We start from the raw sequence: 22,373 nt of genomic DNA, 5'->3' as shown, positions 1-22,373 counted from the left end.
ATGTATGCTCTTTATATAAATTGTCTTGAAATTTATTTAATTTATCTTTAATATCGATTTTTTTTCCGAAATATCAATACAATGTTTCTATTGTTTAACTAGTTTTTTGATTTCATGAAAATATTTTTTATTTTTAGACTTGCTATAATCAATACAGAAGTCTTTAATTTGTGTTTTTTAAATGTCCCACCACTCTAAAGTTATATTTTTAGTTATATTGATAATTTTAAAAAAATATTCAAAAGCAGAAACAAAATCTTCATCTTCAAAAATTGAATTGTTTTATTTCCAGTATGATTTACCAATGTTTATGCTATTAGTTGTATTATTATTTTCCAAATTTATAGTTAAACTTACAAAATCATGATCTGAAAATGGACATGGAATAATATCTACGTTTTTTCATTGTTCAATAAGTGACTTTTCAATATAAATTCTGTCTAAACGACATGCAATAGATTCTGTTAAACATTTCCTACGCCAAGTTGTTATTACTTTATCTGGATTAAGATGTCTATAAATATCTGTTATTTTAAATGTTTCAACTATTTGTTTGAAAACTTTACAACCTTTAATTGTATCAATAAATGTTCCTCATAATTTATCTAAGAGTGGGTTTAAAATGAAGTTAAAGTCTCCTAAAATAATTAATTTGTTTGATGACACTAAATAATGTTTTATTGATTCAAAAAATTTATTTCTGTCACCTGGTTTATTCGGTGCATAAATATTACAAATTTTAGAATAATCATTTAAGTATTGTAAATCTAAGGAAATGAAACGACAATCAAAATCAATTTGAAATTTAGAACATTTAATATTCGTATCATTTACGATTATACAACATCCGCAAGAAAGGTTATAAGAAAAATTCCATACATAAAGGTATTCTTTTGATATTAAATTTTCTATTTGTTTCGACATTTTGTAATCATCTACATGGGTTTCTTGTAAGCATAATATACTTATTTTATTAATTGAAATATAGTCTTTAATGAAAGTTTGCTTTTGTTTGGATCGAAATCCGTTTATATTTATAGTTTCTATTTTTAACTCCATGTTCTAGTTTGTAACTCAGGTTGTCAGGAAAAAGAAAAGATGGCGGCGTCCATGATTTAGGGGGCAGGGGATATATTTTTGACCAAATTGCGAGTTCCGAAAGGCCGCAAACAGTCAAATCCATTGCATCAAAACAGAAAGTGACACAATAAAGCCTTTTTGTGTCAGTGCCATAGCATAGGCAATATACATTGAAAATACAACCAAAGACAAGGCTGGCTTCTTCACTTGTGAAACTATGGCCCTTGATCTGTACCCCCACCCTACTCATTTTTAATGAAAAATTGAGAAATTTGACCCATTTCATGGCATGCACAGAACATTCAAACAGAATGCAATCCTAGTTTTGGCTACATTACTCATTAATTTCATCCCTGTGCTTTGTTTATTTACCTTGAAAAGTGTCTCCCATACGTTTAGATTTTTCACAATTTACCTTCAAAGTTTTGTTCTGTTTCTGCAGCGTGAAATATTGACTTCAGACAAAAGTGAAAACCTCCTTTTTGAAGATTCAAAATTTCCTTGCTAGGGAGCTGTGGCTAGTTTTAATGTTTTTTTTCCAAAATTTTGAGACATTCTTTCTACAACCTAACACAAGAAATACATCTTATAAATACCTAATTGATTTTAAAAGACCACAGGTAACACCTACCCTAAAGATATGTAATTTTCATGGACCCCCCTTTCACTGATATATATTCCCTGCCACCTTTAGTGTTAGGATAGAAATACCGATAATATTGTTTAAAATATTTAAGCCAGTTAAAAAAGAGACTAGGCTAACGATTTTGTAAACTCGCTGTAATGAGTGTACTACGTACCAAAGTAATGTTGGAAATAGATAAATGCGCTCACATTTACCACGAGGATATTGGAAAAGGATTAAAGATGTACTGTTGCTGATTATTGTGTTAAAAAAGGTGTTTTGTATAAGATATAGATTGAGTATATATAACAGTGAATAGTGTCTAAACACACTGGCATATGAACGTAATTTGTACGTTTACATGAAAAAAGAACCTCATTTATGTCGTGTAAGATATGTAAGTAATGTTTTTAATTGTACATATATACATACTGCTATTTACATAGATTTTATTTATACATATATAATGTTTTAATACAAAAAGTGCACTATTTACTAAAAATATAATGTGAAAACATGAATTTTTAAATATGCGAATATATCGGTCACGCAGAATGTCTATGTGATCGGTATATATGCCGACATTATAATTTAATACATAAAATATAATTATAAATTTATATACACTTGTACTATTTACATTATCAGTAATTGGTAATTTTAAAAATGAGTTTATGAAAAAGGTTATTAGATTTTTGGAATAAGGGAGTCTATTAAATACAAGTTGAATTATTCAGTGGGGGTCATAACAAGATCTTGAGAATATAAATCAATCACTAATCTGTGTTTTTCTAAATCATCTGGGTATGTTTCTAGCACTTTGCATCGATTTTTTGGCAAGGGGGTCAAGTCTTTATTTACATTGAGCGAAGACTGCTTTTCTTTTTTCTTTTTCATAAATTGAGCGAAGACTGCTTATTCATTAAGCGAATGAATTAATAATACTAGCTGAACTCGCCCTTTCGATGAGTTTATATTTTAAATTTTTATATACATATAAAACACCAACAGATACTAAATATGATATAACATAAGTTTTATATCACAAATTGAACACTATTATTGGATTTAATTGATTTTAAACAGAGTTTTACACAATTAATGTTTATCAAGGGAGTTAGTACAAACAAAATATTCGGTTGTGCCAATTCTGTGCGATTAGAGGTCGGCAAAGGCTTATTAAGGACGACACCTACAGTAATGCCAAAATGGATTTTTGCTAATAATAGACTTTTTTAAAACGAAAAATATATTAAAAAATAATAAATATCGTTGTATAAAAACTTAAAAATACATAATTATGCTTTTTGTTCAACATAACCTCAGGAACAATAAACAAATATACGTGTTTGATAAAAACCTTGCTTTTGCTGAATCAATGATAATATCATATAATGATAATTACATCCTAACATTTAATCAGTGTTGATAATTATTTGTATAATGCAGTGGCATGTATAATTATATAATTAGAGTAACACGTGAAGTTTACACGAGACCGACAATACATAACTGAATGTCCACTGGCCCGACGTTATGTTTCAGTAGGCCTGAACAGTCAGGCAGGTAGCCATGGGGTCTGTTTTAGTAAAATATGTTTAATAAAAGATATAAGCCGCGATCTGTGAAACGGGGTTTTATGTATTTGCGTTAAATGTCGTCCAAGATAAGCCTGTGCACAGGCGAATCATGGACGACACTTTCCGCCTAATCTATATTTAAAAAAAAGAAGACTTTCATGAAACAAAACATATTATAAAAGCGGAAAGTGTCGTCCCTGATTAGCATGTGCGGACTGCACAGGCTTATCTCGGACGATACTTTACGCACATGCATGTAACCCCCATTTTCACAAAGAGAGGCTCATTTCTGTTGTATGTAAACCGCTATGTAGTTAAGCTTACTCAAACAGGTAGATCAATTCATTAGTCTTCTACATACGTCAGTGTCAAATAAACATTATTATATATGTTTTAATGAATTTAAAATGGAAACAGCGTACGAAAATTTTGAACTGAAGCTCTATGTAGCAATCAGGGAGTGGAATGTATCTTTTTATGAACGTTATACTCAAGGGCTTCATATTTTCTCAAATAACCAATGTTTTATTGGATAGGATTATACCTTTTCAATATTATATACATGATAAAAGATCATATGTTTTGTGTACGAATGAATGTATTGACACAATTATTACCCGTAATAAGTTTTTTATTCGTTGTGTTTTGCTTAAGTGATCAAAAGTGGATCACGCATTTAAAAAAAATAACAATAATACTTAATAATTCACATACTGTGTTGTTTCTTAAGGCATGGCTTTGGTAGCTTTGATGCAGCAGCGGAAACGCTGGGTCTTTCGTAATATACCGAGACTGACGTTTCATATCAGAATGACGCACTTGTAAAACATTCCCTCAAGAAAATTGCATTAAAGCATATTTTTAAATATAACATTTACCACAAAAGGCATATACTTACTATAAAGCGACAAAACCCACCAATGGCAAACTTTCTATACAAATATAACGATCTGATATATATGTCATTTTCAATAATTTTGAAAGAAAAACAAAAAACAATAAAACACATCCCATGTACCATTTGATACAAACATCCATTAAGTCATTGACTCGTTGTTCCTGATTATCAACGCGATTATTTTGAGCATACATAAACATTGAACTTAAAACTTGCAATATTTTTAAGGATCCAAACAGGTTTGCATGTGTAGCGGGCAGTTTTGACGAGTAACATGATCGCCGGTTTCTCATTTGTACAACAGATAATTATACATTTTATTCATATCAGTTGTAAAATACGTGTGTATTTTTCATAGCTGGCGAGTTATTAAGTGTTTTATTCCAAAAACTCGAACGTTTGACGTTATTAACATATGCGAGTCGAATATTTTAATGATTCACTTATTTGTATCGATTTTAGAAAATGTTTGGTAAATCAGTCATTTACACAAACATGCATTTATAATAAGCATCATATATTGATCATAGCGTTCTGAAAACAGATGCATATAAATATACATGTAAGTAATGCCACACATAACACTGCCGTGTGTATAGTCATCTTTGATTTCTTAAAAAACGTTTAACATATCAGAAAGTATTATGTGGTCATCTATGAACAACTTATCTGCTTCTCTATACAATACACAATGTTCACATGCAGGGCTTTCAGATGAATACAAGCAAGATAAAAATGTTCCAAGACGAAAGTAAAAGTTAATTTTCATTTACGAATTCAGAGGGTTGATTCGATAATCTGCATGTGAAATGCTTTGATTTGTTTAGAATAAACAATACCTTAATTTTAATGAAGTGGATGTAACGTACAAACATCGCAATCGGGTAATAATACCCGTATATGCACGTACCGCGTAAAAGTTAAACGTGATTAATATTGCGATATCGAATAGCGTTGCATGATTTGCACACACTGTGTAAGCATATGTGAACCTCGACGTGAAAGCGTCGACTACCAAACATTAACGTTTAGATCGAATAATAGGTTAAATAGGCACACGCACAGTTGAAGACATGCATACTGTGAACAAAGCGTGAGGAATATCTTTTGAAACATTCCACACGACAGACATAGTGTGAACAAACCCAATTTAAAAAAAAATCAAAGACAAATGTCAAACCGGCTAGTTCCGCACCAAATATGTAACCTGAAGTGAAACAGTTGGACTTACTACACCTGTATATAAGTGCTTGCTTAAGATGGTTTTTTTTAATTTGCCCTGCCGGAATGTTTCTTTTCGATTTAAAGAAAGAGCTACATCATTTAATCGGTTATACACATACTTTAATATTGACACAACATGCAGCCTGTCATTTATATATCACTCATAATTGTCTTTGAAATAAGACTATCTTGTTATACGGTATTTATCTCATTCGAATGCCCAAAGTGTTTGCGCTGAATGGAATGTTATGTTTTTCCTGTCCCTATAATACAAATAATGTTATTGTTTACTTTGCAGGAAAACAGTTAAACTAGAGTGAATTAGCAATCATCGCACGGGTAAGAACGAATAAGTTACTTTTAAAATGAAATACAAACAACAGTCTTAGTCATTACCAAAGGCGTAGAGCGGAACGAATGTTCTCACTTGTATCATTACAATAGTGACATTCACTTAAACGACTGTAGACGAAGAAATTAATTATCACACAGATTTTACGTCGCCGGTAAACAATGGGTCAATGTAGCTATACGAGGAAAAAACACATATGCTTTTAGAAGCTATGATTATGTTATTGTTGCATTAAACACATATACGCATGATTAGCAATGTGTGAATGATATAATTACCCCCAAAACAGCTAATGTTTTCTTGCATGCGTGTACATTGTATAGTATACAGTGCCCAGATAATTATTTCTGAAATAGGGTTTTTACCCATTGAATTTAAAAAATAGGGTGATTTAGTTCTTGAAATTAGTTATGAAAAATCATACCTTAACCCGTTTATGCCTAGCGTCCTGAAAAAAAGGTATTTGCAAACAGCGTAACCCAGATGAGACGCCGTATGATGCGGCGTCTCGTCAGGGTCTGCGCTGTTTGTTTAAAGGAATTTCAGTAAGTTATATTCTAAATATAGAAATAAATAGACTAGACCTCCCTAATTTTGGAAATAAATTGGTCCAATTTAGAAGGATGGGAGAGTCAATTTGGCATAAATGGATTAAAATCATTGCCGCTTTCCCCGTTGAATAAAAGCCAATCTTGGTCATTTCAACCTATACAATCAGATTCAGATCACTTCTGTTGAAGCTGCACACTTGTATTGATTCAATAAAACTGTAAACAATTACAATTAACTTTACTAAACTGATGTTTCATAACATCTTTAATTCTGTAAACTGTTAATAATATAAACTTTAAACTTAAAAATCGATAACACGAATGATTTCTCACGTAATGGCTTTTGCTTTCTTGTTTAAAAAAGTTTGCGATCAATTGATATTAAGGCGCAAAAATCGCGGACGCTTTCCCGCGGACGCGGACCTCTCTTAGACATTTTTATTTCGCATCGTTATACAAACTGAAAGAGCAGACGCTTTAAAAATACATGCACAATGAGTTATGGATTAAATCAGATTGAAAACGCATGCATGTCGTAAATAATTTGGTCAGATAATGTAATTATCAATGAAATCTAGTCCGCAGTGCGTTTGAATAACTTTGATTGATTTCCTGCTCCTTCATACAGACGCTTGCTGAATAAATGCGACGACGCATGACGATACTAATTGCAAAGAGGATCCGATGTACCGAAAATGAGCAAAGAATTTTCGATTGAAGATATTTTATCGTACGCATGGAATATTAGGAATTTGCGTAAAAGTCAAATTGGTTGCGTTTTCAATACGCATGATATTGTATTTCTTTGCGTTTTTAAACATTTTAATAGGATGAAAGACGCAGATACGCAGCTTATCTGGGGCACTGATAGTATTTGCTTTCATATTTTTACATTTTGACGCAAGCAAATTGAGATTGATTAGTTTTTGACAAAATGTACCCCATAAGTCAACTTGACCCAATAGAATCCGGACCAAAAGAGTCAACATCAGTGCATTATAATTACCAAAATATGCAACCGTTTACATCAAACGTGTGTATTTAAAAAAAAACTCTTGATTGGATGGATCCATAGGACGTCGTTAATGTTATCTCCATTGCATTCACGTCGCCAAAAATAATCATTTAATGGGAGGATAAAAATAATGTTTCTCTATTCTTTATAACACTCTGGGCGCAATATTGGTTTTAATTTTTCGATCATTTCACCGTTCAACATTATTTGTCGACATATAGTACACATAACAAACCTAAAATTATTCCATTATCCACTTACAGTGTTTGAATCTATAAACAACATAAAAGAACTCTCAAAAGCTAACAACTTAAATAGCCCTGCCTATTGAATTCATTTTACGGTCCCTATCAAATATCCGATTGCTTTGATTAAATCAATACCATAGATATTTCAAAATACTTTGGATAGCGTTATTCCATTCTTACTGGCTTTATCAATACACCCCTTTGTATTTAAACACAACTATCAAGTTACCAGTCTTACGTATATAGCCTGAATCAATAATCGTTCGTCATATTTGTTTGGTATTTCAACTCAAGTATGATCGCATTATCACAGTCTGGAAATCGGCTGCGTAAATGTATCTTGGATTTTCGAAAGGCAATTGCGTTTAACACATAAACAAACAGGTATGCGTTTTAAACGAATACATTTGCATTAATAACTAGAACTTTCTATTGAAGAAATCATGTTTGGTTATGCCATTATGTCATTATGTCAGGAAACTTAAGATTTTTAGATTTTTTCAAAAGGAAACAGACATTTATCATAGCATATCTTACGTGAGAAAAAATATGTAATGACGTATTTGAAACTGCTTTTATTTATAACTTACGCTAGATTATCAATCCAAATAAAAACTACCAAAATGTCGTAAACACATTATAATGATTGATGTGTTTTCATAATAATAATTATACATGCTCATTAACATAAAATGTTCAACTAATAATTTCCTTGTTATGTGTGCGCAAATGATCAATTAAGTAAATTGTAGGCTAAGCTATCGTCTTGTAAATGACATGTACGATATGTCAATCTATTGAATGATCATATATTGAAATAACTTGAATACTGTTTTAAGGATTGTTTATAACCGAAATGTGAATCAGTGTCTTCGGTAGATTATTGATATAGTGATCGGATTCATAATTGTTTTATTTTTAAAAGAAGAACCGAAACTTCATCCTGCCTCTGTTGCAAACATTGACCTTATAAAGTAGGGTCGGATAAACTATTTGATCTCCGGCAGTACCACACGCAGGGGCGGATCCCGGATTTCTGGTTAAGGGGGGGTGCGGGATATTGAAAGATTTGCTGGGGGTGCAGGGGGCCGCTAGTATAATGCCAACAAGTGCATGGTTTATCGATTAGGGGGTCCAGGTGGGGGGGGGGGGGGCGAAGTCCCCCGGAAGCTTCACGATTTTAATGATTTTGAAGGCCTTGACAACCACTTCTCGAGCATGTCACGCCTTATATACTTTAATCAAAGTACAAAGTTGAAAAGGTGATTTAGATCTAGTTTAGTGTGAAACATCGAATGAATTGACTACACTTTGGTGATTTTAGGGAGGGGTCGTACGCCGCGTCCGCCCCCCCCCCCCCCCCGAAGCCGCCTATGATTACGTCACCGCGATATAACCGTAAGTTTGTATTCCTACGCGGCGATTAACATGTTCTAATATTTGACCTTTGAAATTTATTGGGAAGTTTCATAAATGGTATCGTTATATTATATATAATCCTTTTTTTACTTCTTTAAAATATAAAACCGAACCAGCTTTCCGTTTTTATCATTTTTATTTACTTGATTACGCAATTTATGACGTATCTAGTGTGACGTCATTTCTCAGACGAAACATACTAGAGTCAATGCGGCTAATTCCGTACGGGCGTCTTATTTCGTACACTATACATTTATTGTTTATATCTTCTTTGTTTGGTTACACAATACTTAATTACGCCATATCGATTATAGTCCGATTTTCGCTTGTTTAAATGAGCGCTTCGTGAAATCGAATGTCGATGACGTAACTGTCTAAATCTGATTGGTCGCATACGTATTTAGCGCGATAGTTTACAATTCCCGCTTTCTCCCGCATCATCAGCAAGCGCGCAGAAACCGCAAGTTCAATCGAATTACGATTATCTTTCTTGTTATGAATTTTGTGCGAGGTTTTAGGGTCAAAAACTAGGTCACTAGGACAAATAATAGAACAACATTGTAAACACTCTAGAGACCACATTTTTTGCTTCAGCATTCATGGTATTTTGTCAAAATGTCAAGTTTAAATATGGGCCGTGTGAGGTCAAAAACTAGGTTTCTAGGTCAAATAATAAAAACACCATGTAAACATTATAGTGGCTACATTTTTGCTTCAATCTCAATGATCTTGGGTCAAATTGTTTATCTTGATGATTTTAAGGTCAGGTATGAATCTTGGTCATGTTGGGTCAATAACTAGGTCAGTAGGTTAATATAGAAATAACTTAGAGACATTATAGTGGCTCCATTTTTGCTGTAATATTCATGATCTTTGGTCAACTTGCTAATTTTAATGATATAAAGGTATTTTGGGTCAAAAACTAGGTCACCAGGCCAAATGATAGAAAAAGCTTGTTAACACTCAAATTTCTATGTCAAAACACTTGTTGCGGTGGCATTGCATTTTATATATGCAGTATTTTTGATGTTAGATTTTCACATTAGTACAAACACTTTTATTAGTGTAAATAAACAAAACATCAATGCTTTTTTAGGATCCTGGAGTGTCTGTCATCAACATTTTCTTTAAGCAATATCTTCTCCTAAACTATTTGATTTATTTTGACCAAGCTTCACAGCAATAATCCATGGGCGGTCTTCTACAAAAGTTATATAAACCACTGCGATTTCATGCATTAATAGGTCACAGAAGCTTAATATAGTTTTTCATAAGAAAAACTTTAACAATCTTCTTTTTTAAAAAACTGCTAGAGCCAGAGCTTAGGTTTGTTATGTGAAGGATTGTCTAGTGGTCTTCTGCAAAAGTTATATAAAGCATGTCGCTGGTATTAAAAATTATCTCCCCTCCTCCAGGTAACTTATTCTCTTGCATATACTTATATAGATAAACCTTTAAAAATCTTCTTGCCAGGAAACTATTAGTCCCAAGGCTTAGATATTGTCTATGGCGCTCTTTAAAAGTTATGCTCATAGGGTAAAAAATTGCCCCGCCCTAGGATTACTGGTTGTCTTACATAGACTAATATAGGAAAAACTTTATAAATATTTTAGTCAAGTCTCAAAGCTTAGATATTTAGTATGTAGTTTGTCTAGTGGTCAATCTTTAATTTTGTTCAGGCCTGCTAGGAGGCCTGTGCGCTTCAGCCTTGAAATTTGGTTCACTTGTACACATGACATTGCCTTTTAATTGATGCAAACAAGTTCTCAATGCCATGAATCATGAGTAGGCTGATTCAGGTGAGCGATCTAGGGCTATCATCGCCCTACTGTTTCATACTAGCTTGCTTTCTTTGAAACATGCAAGTTTGCAAATGACCAACTCAAAGTATGCCACCATTACAATATATCAACATTCATTGAAAGGACAAAGAGCAGTAACATGGTCATGGCAGTGCTGATTTATGATTACAACCTAATATATATATATATATATATATATATATATATATATATATATATATATATATATATATATATATATATATATATATATATATATATATATATATATATATATATATATATATATATATATATATATATATATACTGTTGTTCTAATAAGTCATCAATAAAGTATTTGTAGGTACATTTAAATGTGATGACAAGATAGTAGTATACATTGTGTAACTAATGCTTTCTAATAATATATGCTACTTATTATTTGATCTCAAGACTATAGTCAAGACTATAGTCTTAAGTTTAAATTAATGATGTTTGTATGCGTATTAATGCCACCATTTTTGTACATTTTCCACCCATCTATAGGGCCCCATTGGAAATAAGTTGCAAACCTTTCATGGGACATCCTGTGTGGTATATATATCATGTCTTGATTTCAACATCTTGTAACTACTTGTTATTTTAGATCTCTGCCAAATACACTGACTATTTACTTGAAACTGAATTTAAATGATAAACATTGACCGTGATATTCAAAATGTGATATATCAATGCATTGTGATCCAAAACCTGTGATAATTGTTTTCCAATTGTTAAATGCTGTAAATTGACTGTATTGTATGATCTGTACTTGTATGACATATATATATACATATGCATGAATAAATCAATATTTAGAAACGTGTGACTGACACTGTTTCCAGACATATTACAGTTAAATTACTTCATGTCGGTAATGGCAGTCAGGGATGGAAAATATATTTTTACAATTGTTGCCTGCACTGTCAACCATTTTAGTGTTTTTGTTTCCCATCTAAAGAGTGCCGACCCAAAACCGTGGGCATGCCTGTGATATGTATCTTAAAGTTTCTTAAAAGATAAATAATATTAATTTTAACAACACCACTGCTCAGTTTTAACATTTCCAATACAGTATGTCTTATTTTGAGAGGCCATTCTTAATTGAGTTCATTTCCAACGGCAAAGTTATGCCTTAATATATTAATATTACCAAACTGAACATTGTTACACTGTCCCTAATTTTAATGGCACTGGATTGTTTAAGGCTTTGAAAAGCTAGTTGCCTGGCCGGGATTATAACAACATCTGGAGTTAAAATGCCTAGGATAAAATATAAACTATATCTGCCAGAAGTACTGTATGGTTGCCATCATCAAATGTACAGAAAGAATCGTTTTTCTAAGTAAATCAAGCCTCACTCATTCCATTCCATGAAACCTTTCAGGTGTCTCAATACTGATAATAGCCCCACTGAGGGCCGTATGGCTATGGTCCATGTACAGTTTGTGACTGCCTGGCTGGTCACTATAATGCCATTGGGACCAACGTGGAGTTTACTATATCTTATATTACATCGAAAGGTTTTCTCTGTACCACTGTACAGTGTTGTACGATTGTTTATGATATAGAACATTAACATATTGATTAAATCTCAAAGTGTGTCGCCTGCAGCCGAACATCAGCAATGTTGCAATGAATACAATTTAAGAAATGCTAATTCTTTTAAGTTTGAATAATGTTGATGTTTTCACTTCAATAAACAACTAATTGACTTTTTTAACATTTTATTAAAATTTGAATATTTTGCATGCAATAATATCTAATTTTAAACAATAACATTAATACATATTCTATTATATTACTCCTTAAAGATATTGGTCCTTATATATCTATATTATCGGTTGATTTAGTGCAAATTTATTGGTGTGTAACCCGAACTATATTTTCGGTGTAATATCTTCCGCCTAGAGGCCTTAGACATACCCTTCCACCAAATACACCCAAGAGATGATCGCCTTTATGGCGGAATTGTCCGTGGAGTCCCGATTGGTGGCAGACATTTGTTTCTAAGCTAAAAACTTGAGTTCAAGTTCACTCTAGTGCACCAGTGTGTTGAAAGGAGAGAGACGGATGCAAAGAGAAAAGTGACTAAATTCCTTTAAATGATCCTGTCAGATTTACTCTGGGATTGACTGCGATTTTAATATTCGTATTCATTATTAAATAACATTTATATGATTATAGGTGCTACCTTATTTACGGGCAAAAGCTTTTAAAGTTTTTTTGATAACCATGTATTTTTAATAAATATATGGACATGGACAGGTATCTGGCAGGATTCTAATTTTCTTTCGCAAACAATTGTTGAATAAGTTAAATTTTGTCGCCACTAAAAAACGAGCCATTTTGTAGCAATTCTTAAATCACAGTCTAAACTGCATACACTTAGCTCTATAGTTACAATTTTAATGCAAATATTAGAATGCATTATGTTATATCATCCATATTTTTTATTTAAACATTCAAATGACACATAGCACAGTACATATATAAAAAGGTATGTGGTATTGTGTGGAGATACAAATCGATTATTAAAACTAATACTTTTATTGTTTTGATTATTTGAAAATATAGATTTGCATTATGCTCTGATACACATACATTTCCCACTTCATGGATGATATTTAGTAATGATGCATTATTGAATGAGATTTCAAAAATAAGAGCTATGTTCACATCTTCAGCAGCCTGCTAGTTCCATGCATACATTATAGATAATGAATAACGTGCGCATATGAATATATTTGTAGCATGCATGTATGTCAAACAATAAGGCTCTTTTCACAGTTCTTGTATATCTACTTACTTTTTTACGTGTGAATTGATTTGTCATTGGTGTTGTGTGAAGTCATTGCTGATGCTTTATAATCAATAAGTTTTGTCGCCATTCGGTTTCATTCAGCGATTGGTGTTGTCTTTTAGAATGACACACAGTTTGTCTTTCATTGTGCCTTGTATTGAACACAATGTGGTTGTTTTTTTACGTTCGACCGACATTCTGTAAAGTATTATTTTATTTTAATGTTATGATCGTTGTACATGTAGTTGAAAAGTTATGTCGCTGTGTATTAATGGATGAAGTTGCTGCTGTTATTTTACGTTTAAAGGTGTATCTGTACGACTGATAACAGTTGAATGTTGAATCATTGACTTAAGTTTGTCATTACATGATTTAGACTTAAATGTTTGTATTATTAAAGCCTGTATCACTAATAATATATGTTATAATTATTGTCAATACGAGTTAATTTGATTGCATTTTTGTTGCTGTTGAAACTGAGTTCCGTCTGATGATGTTCCAGTTGTCAGTGTGATAAATTCATTCATAATAAGTATATGGCTATATTTATTTGAGTGGGTTTTATATTTATTGATGTCGCTTTGAATATAATGCACTGCCACTGTGAGTAAACGGGGTGTATGGCTAAAATACAAGCTCCGTTTTCTCAACATTAACTTACACATAAAACATAAAAAAAACTTAAACTGTATTCTGTTTACTATATCTGCCATTATTTTGTTTATAAAATTACAATGTCCCATCCTGAATTAATGTATATTTCATTGTATTGACATTTATGGCTGATTTTTTTAATCAAATTTAGCGACGCATTACACTCAATTTCTCTTCTAATGCACCACTTATTTGTATATCCCATATTTAACATGCTGTATTTAATTACTTATCAACGAGATTCATACAAAATTAAGCATTTTAAAATAAGTTATGTTTTAGCAGCCACTTCACTTTTCAGTACAATCGATAACCTATGTATGGGAGAACATCATGCTAGCAATGTCTCTATATTAAAACAAGTCGAACAAACGCCCCCCCCCCCCTCCCAATAAGAAAAAAAACATATTTTTTCAATATTACATTTCATTTAAAATCATGAAAACTGCACCAGAACAAGTTTCGGATCCTGAATAATTATTAATATAAAACTGAGGTAGCGAATACACAAGATGATCAATACAAAAATATAATTAGGTAATATGCTTTTGCATCATTTCCACGAAGAATAAAATGGCCCATTAAATGGTAAAATGAAAAGTAATAACTGGGCGTTTAGGAAAAGACTCACGTAGTGGTCGTTGAAATTAAGTTTCCGTGTTTTATATCGCGTGTTGGTACAGCAGTAAGATCCAAATTATGGTGTATTTTATAAAATCAGCGTAGGGACGAAAGAACTTAATAATACTTAATGTCATAATTTTAAAAAGGTTTACACATTCGCACGATCAACTAACTTTGCCATTGTTATAGTTTACGCCGAATTGTATTCATAAATTCGCACGAATGCATTAAAAAATTAAATATTAATTACCTGTATTTTTTATGTATACGATATTTTAGGAAAAATAAACACTATGCCGGAGTTAAAATAACCCGTAATCGTACAAACTCGGCCCATCCCAGCGACCCGATGTAAAATGCTAATCTAAGTCGGTCGAATTGATAACAGTGAACGAGCATGTGACGACATCCCTCTTTAAAATGCTCATACGTAATTCATTTTGCCTATTAGGTAAGCACCTTAGGGCGTATGGTCCTCTTTTGATACTGTTCATATAACTAATTATCTTTAATGTAAACCAATTACATGTATTTCTTTTTGATTTTAACAGAGAACATTCATCGCAATTTATAAGTCCAATATTGGCCTGTTATCAAATTGAAGTACATGGAGTTCATAGATAAACATACTTGTTGATTCTCATGTTATCAAGTTGGCCTCGTTGCTTTATTGATTGAGTTGCGATACTTCCGCTTTGTATGCACACATAAACTAGTTGTTTAAGCTCTGTGGGCCAATATGGTTTTATCTTACCCATGTCACATGACTGGTGACATTAACACTTTGTTTGCTGGAGATATAAACTTGCCAACAAACCGAAGTTATGTCTGCTGAACAATAAAAGGTAATTACTAGTTCACTTATTACATGGTGATTAAAAGATTGTTGATTGATTAACGTTTATATAATTATTTGAAATCAAGTCATAAAATCCTCGTCAGTTCTGGTTGAAATGTAAGTGAATTATATTTCATCTGATAATACCGATACTCCATCTTTGATGTTTCATGACGAATATAATGTTGTAGCGGACGCAAATACATGCCACGATTACGTCTGTCCTTAACCGTGTATGGCAGCAATTAAACTATCTTTGCTTTAAAAATCAATGCGTTTCAAAATGAAACTATTATCACAGCACAAGCCGAGAATACTTGTTATCGTGTTTATTTGTTGCCGCAAAGGTATAAGTAACACAATGTTAGGCATTTATTTAACCGCTCTTTAACAAATCTATCTCTAAAAGTACATACCGTTTTGAGGTCACTGTGATAAAACTTATGAAATAGGATGAACAATCTATTACATCCCTTTTAAGATGTAAGTCTGTTATTTATTTAGCTGGCAAATATTTTGAGCGTGCTATTCAATTACATACATGTATAAATAAAAATATTGATATGTACAAACACGTATGTCAATTATTCGATGAAATAAAGTATAATGGTATAGTATATGTAGACATTCGAAAGGCCTTTAAACGAGTTTAAGTTTGGAGCAATTTGAATATATGATAAAACTATTAATTGTACGAAGTAATTTTAGAACAGAAATCAAGAGGTATTGGCCCTTCCTTTTTGCCTGCAAAGGATTTTCATGCTGGTGTACCACATGGTTCGATCCATTATTATTTTGAATTAACTTTATTGGTATATCGGACGACAAATAAACTTAAATCACAGAGATAGTTCAAGAGACGTCTTTTTCATGTGTTTTACACAATTGAAGGACTAATAAATAGCTGTTTGAAATCAACGAAAGGGGAAAACGATGGCTTGTTAATTTTAAACATTGTCAAACTGATGTGGTATTGTACACCCTCTAAAAATATTTAATAGTATTATTATTAATATTTTATAACATTGTTCATCATAATCTAATCTGTTGGGAACGCTTTATCATTTACTTACTTGCTGACAAACCTTCATCAGCATCTAAACAGTTGCGCACGCTATATCATCAACTAAGCCGTTTTACACGATTTATCATCTACTCACTTGTTGTGTATGCTTCAACATCTATTAACATGTCCGTGATGTACTTTTCATTAGAGACTGGAAATAAAAAGTGACGGACCATATATATTGACAAAATGAATTGTCAGCATTTGCCCAGTTCTAGCAAATAAAACCGAGTATTGTGTTCAATGTAAGCATTGTTTCGTAAAATCGTATGTATAATACAAGCGGGCGCCAACTCATAAATATTTTTAATTGAAAAACAATTAAAAATATTAGCCTTCTTATTTACATTGGCATTACTTCAACTACGTGCTGCCAACATGCATTAAAGACATGTTTGAAGCATATACACATGTACATGTTTGAAGAATATGCATAAGTTTGTTTAAACATGCACATATTATTCAGCATTTTTCATTTAATGACAATGCACTGTACTATTGCGTTATTAACCTTACTATTAACATGACTAACTAAATGTGTTTTAGATTACGAAGATCGTTGCACCTTATTGATGGCTGAAGGTGGTGCAAGACTTGATGAACCAGAAGGGTTCCCTAAACAAGGCAGTGTGTCCAGCCATCAAACACTGGTAAGATTTAATATCGTGTTCACTTTGTTCTAATAAAATGTACTTTTATGGCAGTGTTTCAACCAACAGAAGTCGGCCCCTCCATATACTATTCCAATAGATACAATTAATGAAGTAACGTAAGTATTATTATAGATAGGTATGTGTTTATACAAACTAATACCATTAAACGCATGATTAATACTTGTTCCAAATTGAATACATCTCTTAAACAAGATGAATAAAACACACTTACCACAGATAGGGATTTTAAAACATCAGCTTATCGCTTTCTTCACATTGACAACTACGACACTACTTTTTTTAAAACATACCTAAATACCTGATTTCAATATCTCGATTTAAACTTCAAATATACCGTCTTTAAAAAAAACACTATTTAATTTATTCTTCTATCCAAAAGTAGCTTCTCAAATCTAAACGTTGGATGTTTATTTCTGCAGTTAAAATAAAATATATTCAGAGTCATACCACATTAATAATTGATAAATAAATATGTTATGTTGATCAAATTTCTGATCATAGAGAATTATACAGTAAAAATTAATGAAATTTCAGGAATATATCAACTTTATTGCCTTATATTGATTCAAGTGGCTTCTTGTAAATCCTGTTAATGTAGGCGTGATTTATCGAGTGTAATCAACGGACCTTTTCATTCATTGAATACCTGTATTATTGAACAAGCCAACTTAAACAGGATTAAGGTATACTTTCACAACTTATTGCATAACAATTGACAAATCGGGTCTCAGATACAGGCTCGCTGGGCAATTATTTGATCATTTCTCATGTGGAGAAGTTTTATGTTAATGTATTGTGTGTAACTTTATTGAATTATTAAACCAACTCACGCAAATGTATCTTAACGTTAGTTTTGCTTACCTATTTGATGATTATCAATATAATATCATTTCCATGACAAATATCATGTTTCTATTTAATTGAAAAACATTTCGGTTTCAGTGTGAAAATGCCTCGATAGAGACATCCTCTGTGATGAACTGGCTCGGATATGGGCCAGAAATCAGACAGGCACGTATAGACGCCTACAGGGAGATTTGCAGGCTGATGACTGCACTGTGCAGAGGAGCAATAACATTGATTATTACTGGTAGCAAGGCTGAGGGGCTGAGCCGCTTATATGAAAGTGATATGGATATAATGGTTGTAATGAATAGAGTGATATGTTTAGAAGATGGTGTTAATGCTAATAACTTTCCTAGTGAGATGACCATGCTGAGATCATATAGCCTTATGAGTTACGCCGGACACTGTAGACTGCTACTAGAGAGACGCGGTACAATGGTTGACACAATAGTAGACGATTCGTTTTGTGATGATGGATATGGTCGCGAACTCTTGAGCAGTGACATTTTTGTAAATAACCTTTCAAAAATTAAACATGGGGCACACGTGGTGCAGCATGACCGAGCTGGACCGTCAATACCCACTTCATTGCGTGGAGTTCACCACAATGACATGGTATGTGCATTACGTTACTACTGTCCCAACATTCTGTCAAAATGGGCCGCAAGACCTCGCCACTGGCCGCCAGCGGAAGTCGTTCAGCATGTCGTATCACTTGGAGCATTTCTTACGCCTGTTGGATTTAAAGGCAGTGAATATCAACATGTTGAATGGAGAGTTTGTTTTAATGCCGGGGAGATCGAAATAGTAAACAATCTTAATACAACTCAAATTAATCTGTATGTTTTATTGAAAATGGTTAAGAACGATGTTTTAAATCCACGTAAGAAAGAAGTTTCATCGTACACATTAAAAAACATTGTATTATGGATTGCGGAAAATAATCCGCAGTCATTGTTTCATGAAAGAAGTTTATTACACTGGTTACTTGAAGGATTGAATGCACTTAGAGTCGCGTTGGTAACCCGAGAGCTGCCATACTACATGATTCCAGATAGAAATCTGATGGCAGCCAGTGGACTTGAGGAGGAACAGCGGTGTACATGGATATCAACGATTTCAGAAATGTTAAATGAAGGTCCCAGGATGATACTAAGACTTCCGAAGATACGGCAAGGCATTGTAGCTCATCCTGAGCCATTCCGATGGTACAACGGGAAGAGAATAGAGTTTGAAATGCTGTTGCTCATGGGATTGATGAGAGCATTCCTCATGGATGAGAACTTGGTTCCTGACCAGTCAGATGTTACTATGCTCGCAATAAAAAGACGCAGTGACGAGATTGCGGCGGTGGTTTACCTGAGGATGATTTTTGAAGGGAGTCGAGATATCAATATGCAGGATGTCTGGAATGGAATGTTGATGTAAAACGATCATCAATTGACCAGTTACTATGAGCGGACAATCCTTGTTTATAAAGTGTTTGTCAAAGAGCATAGTTGAGCAGCTTATGATACTTTATTGACTTCATGAAATTATAATTTTCAGTCATTGATGGAATTATCATCTGTTCATTCATTGATGGAATTATCATTTGTTCAGTCATTGATGGAATTATCATTTGCTCAGTCATTGATGGAATTATCATCTGTTCAGTCATTGATTTTGAACTTGTAGACGTACCTTGTAAATGGTAGAAAACTGTCTAGTTGATAGACGGCTATAACCAGTACCAGGTCAATAATATTTGCTCTTTTTTTTCAAAAATTTAATCTATTAAACTTTGTTTTCAAATAAAAGTTATATTACTGCTATATTGTTTACGATCCAAGAAATCAATTAAATGTGTGCTGTGTGAAACCAGCGGTATCATTTCACGTTTTGCTTCCTTTGACTTTTATAATTGACAGTAATTACTAGCGTTTACTAGCGTTTTTCTAGAAAGGAAGTAAGCCGACGTTTGTGTATTTGTGAAAGCATGTTTAGAAATAAATTGTATCTTGGTAAATTTCATTTCCAAAAATAAGGACTACGTGCTATGATATTTTTTATGCTGGTGCAGCTAGAACTTCACTTTGGTTAAACTTGCTATTGTGTATGGATAGGGTAATAATTGCTGATATCTTACATAAGTTATAATAATAATAATATAACCGCATCACATTTATCGATAGCATCTGGCTTAAAAAGACTGTTAGAGTGATACGCAATATTATCAAACACGTATTTAACACAATAATGTTGCACTAATTGATATAAATAGTGTTTGTATATGTAGCATGCTGCTTTTAAGTTTTCTTTGATACCGTAATTGCTGCATCCATAGCATACAAAGTTGAGTTTTTTGTTAAAGAATGCATTGTGCTACTTTACAGGTGAATACGTTTTTACTCTAACACGTTAAAAAAACTTTAAAAAACGTATGTGTATCTTAAATTTAGATTGGCATGTATATATTATGTAATTGTTGATATGATGTGGGATTATTTTAAGACATGATAACAGTAATAGTTTCGTTTGCCGTACATTTATTTATACTGTTGTTTGTGTGTGCATCGTATGCCTGCGTGTGTACTGTTTCGTTTTCGTTGTTTATTATTTATTATCGTATTGCTAAAACGTGGCTAATTCATTGCTGTATTTCGGTTATGTACTCCTTTATTCTGTTGGCGCCGTATTACAGTTATATAAAATGACACAGGTATTAAAAGCGTTTTCGCTTCTGTCGCCTTTATGTTGAACTAAATATTCGGTAAATGTATAGATAAGTTTAGTTTAAATTTCGCTTTCATATAACTGATGAACATTATTCAAATTCAACTTACTTTATTTCCACCATAAATCTGTGCAGGTATTTGTAGTGTTCATAATTACTCGCTGCGAATGTATTGATCCAAGACACTGCTGGTTTAATGATACACATATTGTTCGCGTTAAGGTCTTTAGTCGTTTAAGAGTCGTTTATTCATAAACTATTTATTTTTAAATGACTATTATTAGCGATATGTTCGTAATTGTTATCGTTGGTGTATCTATTAAGAACTGTGTATTTATTGAATTAGTGACATTGTGGTAACGTTAAAAGTCAAATTTTTTTTCTCTGTGAATATAGTTGTCTCGTTGATTACCGTATTACTACTGTCGCTGTTGCTGTAATTGTGGTTAAGTTACCGTAACGGAAGAATAAATTGTCTGTATTTTAACCTATTGATCAAGTAAGCGTTATTGTCGATATAAATTAATTGATTTATTCACATTATGGATGTATCGTTCAACGTATTTATTCAGTGAGTGATACTTTTGCGTTGAATTAACTGATGTGATTATTGTCCCTATTAATGAATAATTTGTATTTATCAGTTCAGTTATTGCCGATGTTTATTTAACTATACTGTTATATGTGATATTTCAGTGAACTGTAAAAGGACATCAGTGAATGACTTATGTCGCCCTGATTTTATTTTGAACTATGCCGCCCTGATTTTATTTTGAACTATGCCGCCCTGATTTATTTTTATAAGGCTATTAATGATTCCATAGTGTTCATGTCAGTGTAAGATCGTGTGTTATTTCACGGGTGATCATAGATGAGTGAAATAACAAACTATCTTACACGGACATGAACAAATTTTCGGTTTCTTTTATTCCCCGTTTTCAAGAAAAAAATAAATAGCTGTTTCTTTTTCGCTGAAAAGTAACCCTTTGTCACGTGGCGTGCCTCAATACATTTCAATACACAAAATGACGTCACTATACCAGCGAAATTCTTCGGTTAAACTCTTTTACAATGTTTATAACGGTGAGAAAAGCATATAATAAAAAGAAAATTTGTTGGATTCGATGGAATATCATAAAATATATAAATCTGGAAGTAAATCTTGATATAATAATCTTAAAATAGAAAAGTAGTTCTGAAAATGTGTTATTTTCATCAAATAATCTGTCTGTTTGTTTACATGAAATATTTGCTTGAAATAATGTTTAAACAAACAATGTCTTGATTATATCATACATTTCAAACTATGGGAAATATTGTTGAACGGCATAGACATAT

The 22,373-nt window shown here is 32.5% G+C and overlaps 2 protein-coding genes across 4 annotated transcripts in view; one reads left to right on the top strand and one right to left on the bottom strand.

The window, feature by feature from the left end:
- The window catches only part of LOC127867071 (neogenin-like), a 263,769-nt gene that overhangs the window by 150,164 nt on the left and 91,232 nt on the right, over positions 1–22,373 (top strand). The window lies entirely within an intron of this gene.
- LOC127867076 (uncharacterized) overlaps positions 1–22,373 on the bottom strand; it is a 116,501-nt gene that overhangs the window by 53,263 nt on the left and 40,865 nt on the right. The window contains exon 1 of one of the 3 annotated variants that reach the window (XM_052408024.1): positions 15,146–15,264. The exons of 1 other annotated variant lie outside the window; for it this stretch is intronic. The gene's annotated coding sequence lies outside the window, so the exon portion shown is untranslated. Of the gene's footprint in view, positions 1–14,902; positions 15,265–22,373 lie in introns of those variants that run through there. One more of the 3 variants, XM_052408023.1, reaches the window with a different exon arrangement.

This window comes from Dreissena polymorpha, chromosome 2 (genome assembly GCF_020536995.1).
Source record: "Dreissena polymorpha isolate Duluth1 chromosome 2, UMN_Dpol_1.0, whole genome shotgun sequence".
NCBI lineage: Eukaryota > Metazoa > Mollusca > Bivalvia > Myida > Dreissenidae > Dreissena > Dreissena polymorpha.
Note: the sequence above shows the minus strand (reverse complement) of the source record. Positions and strands in the feature narration are given on the sequence as shown.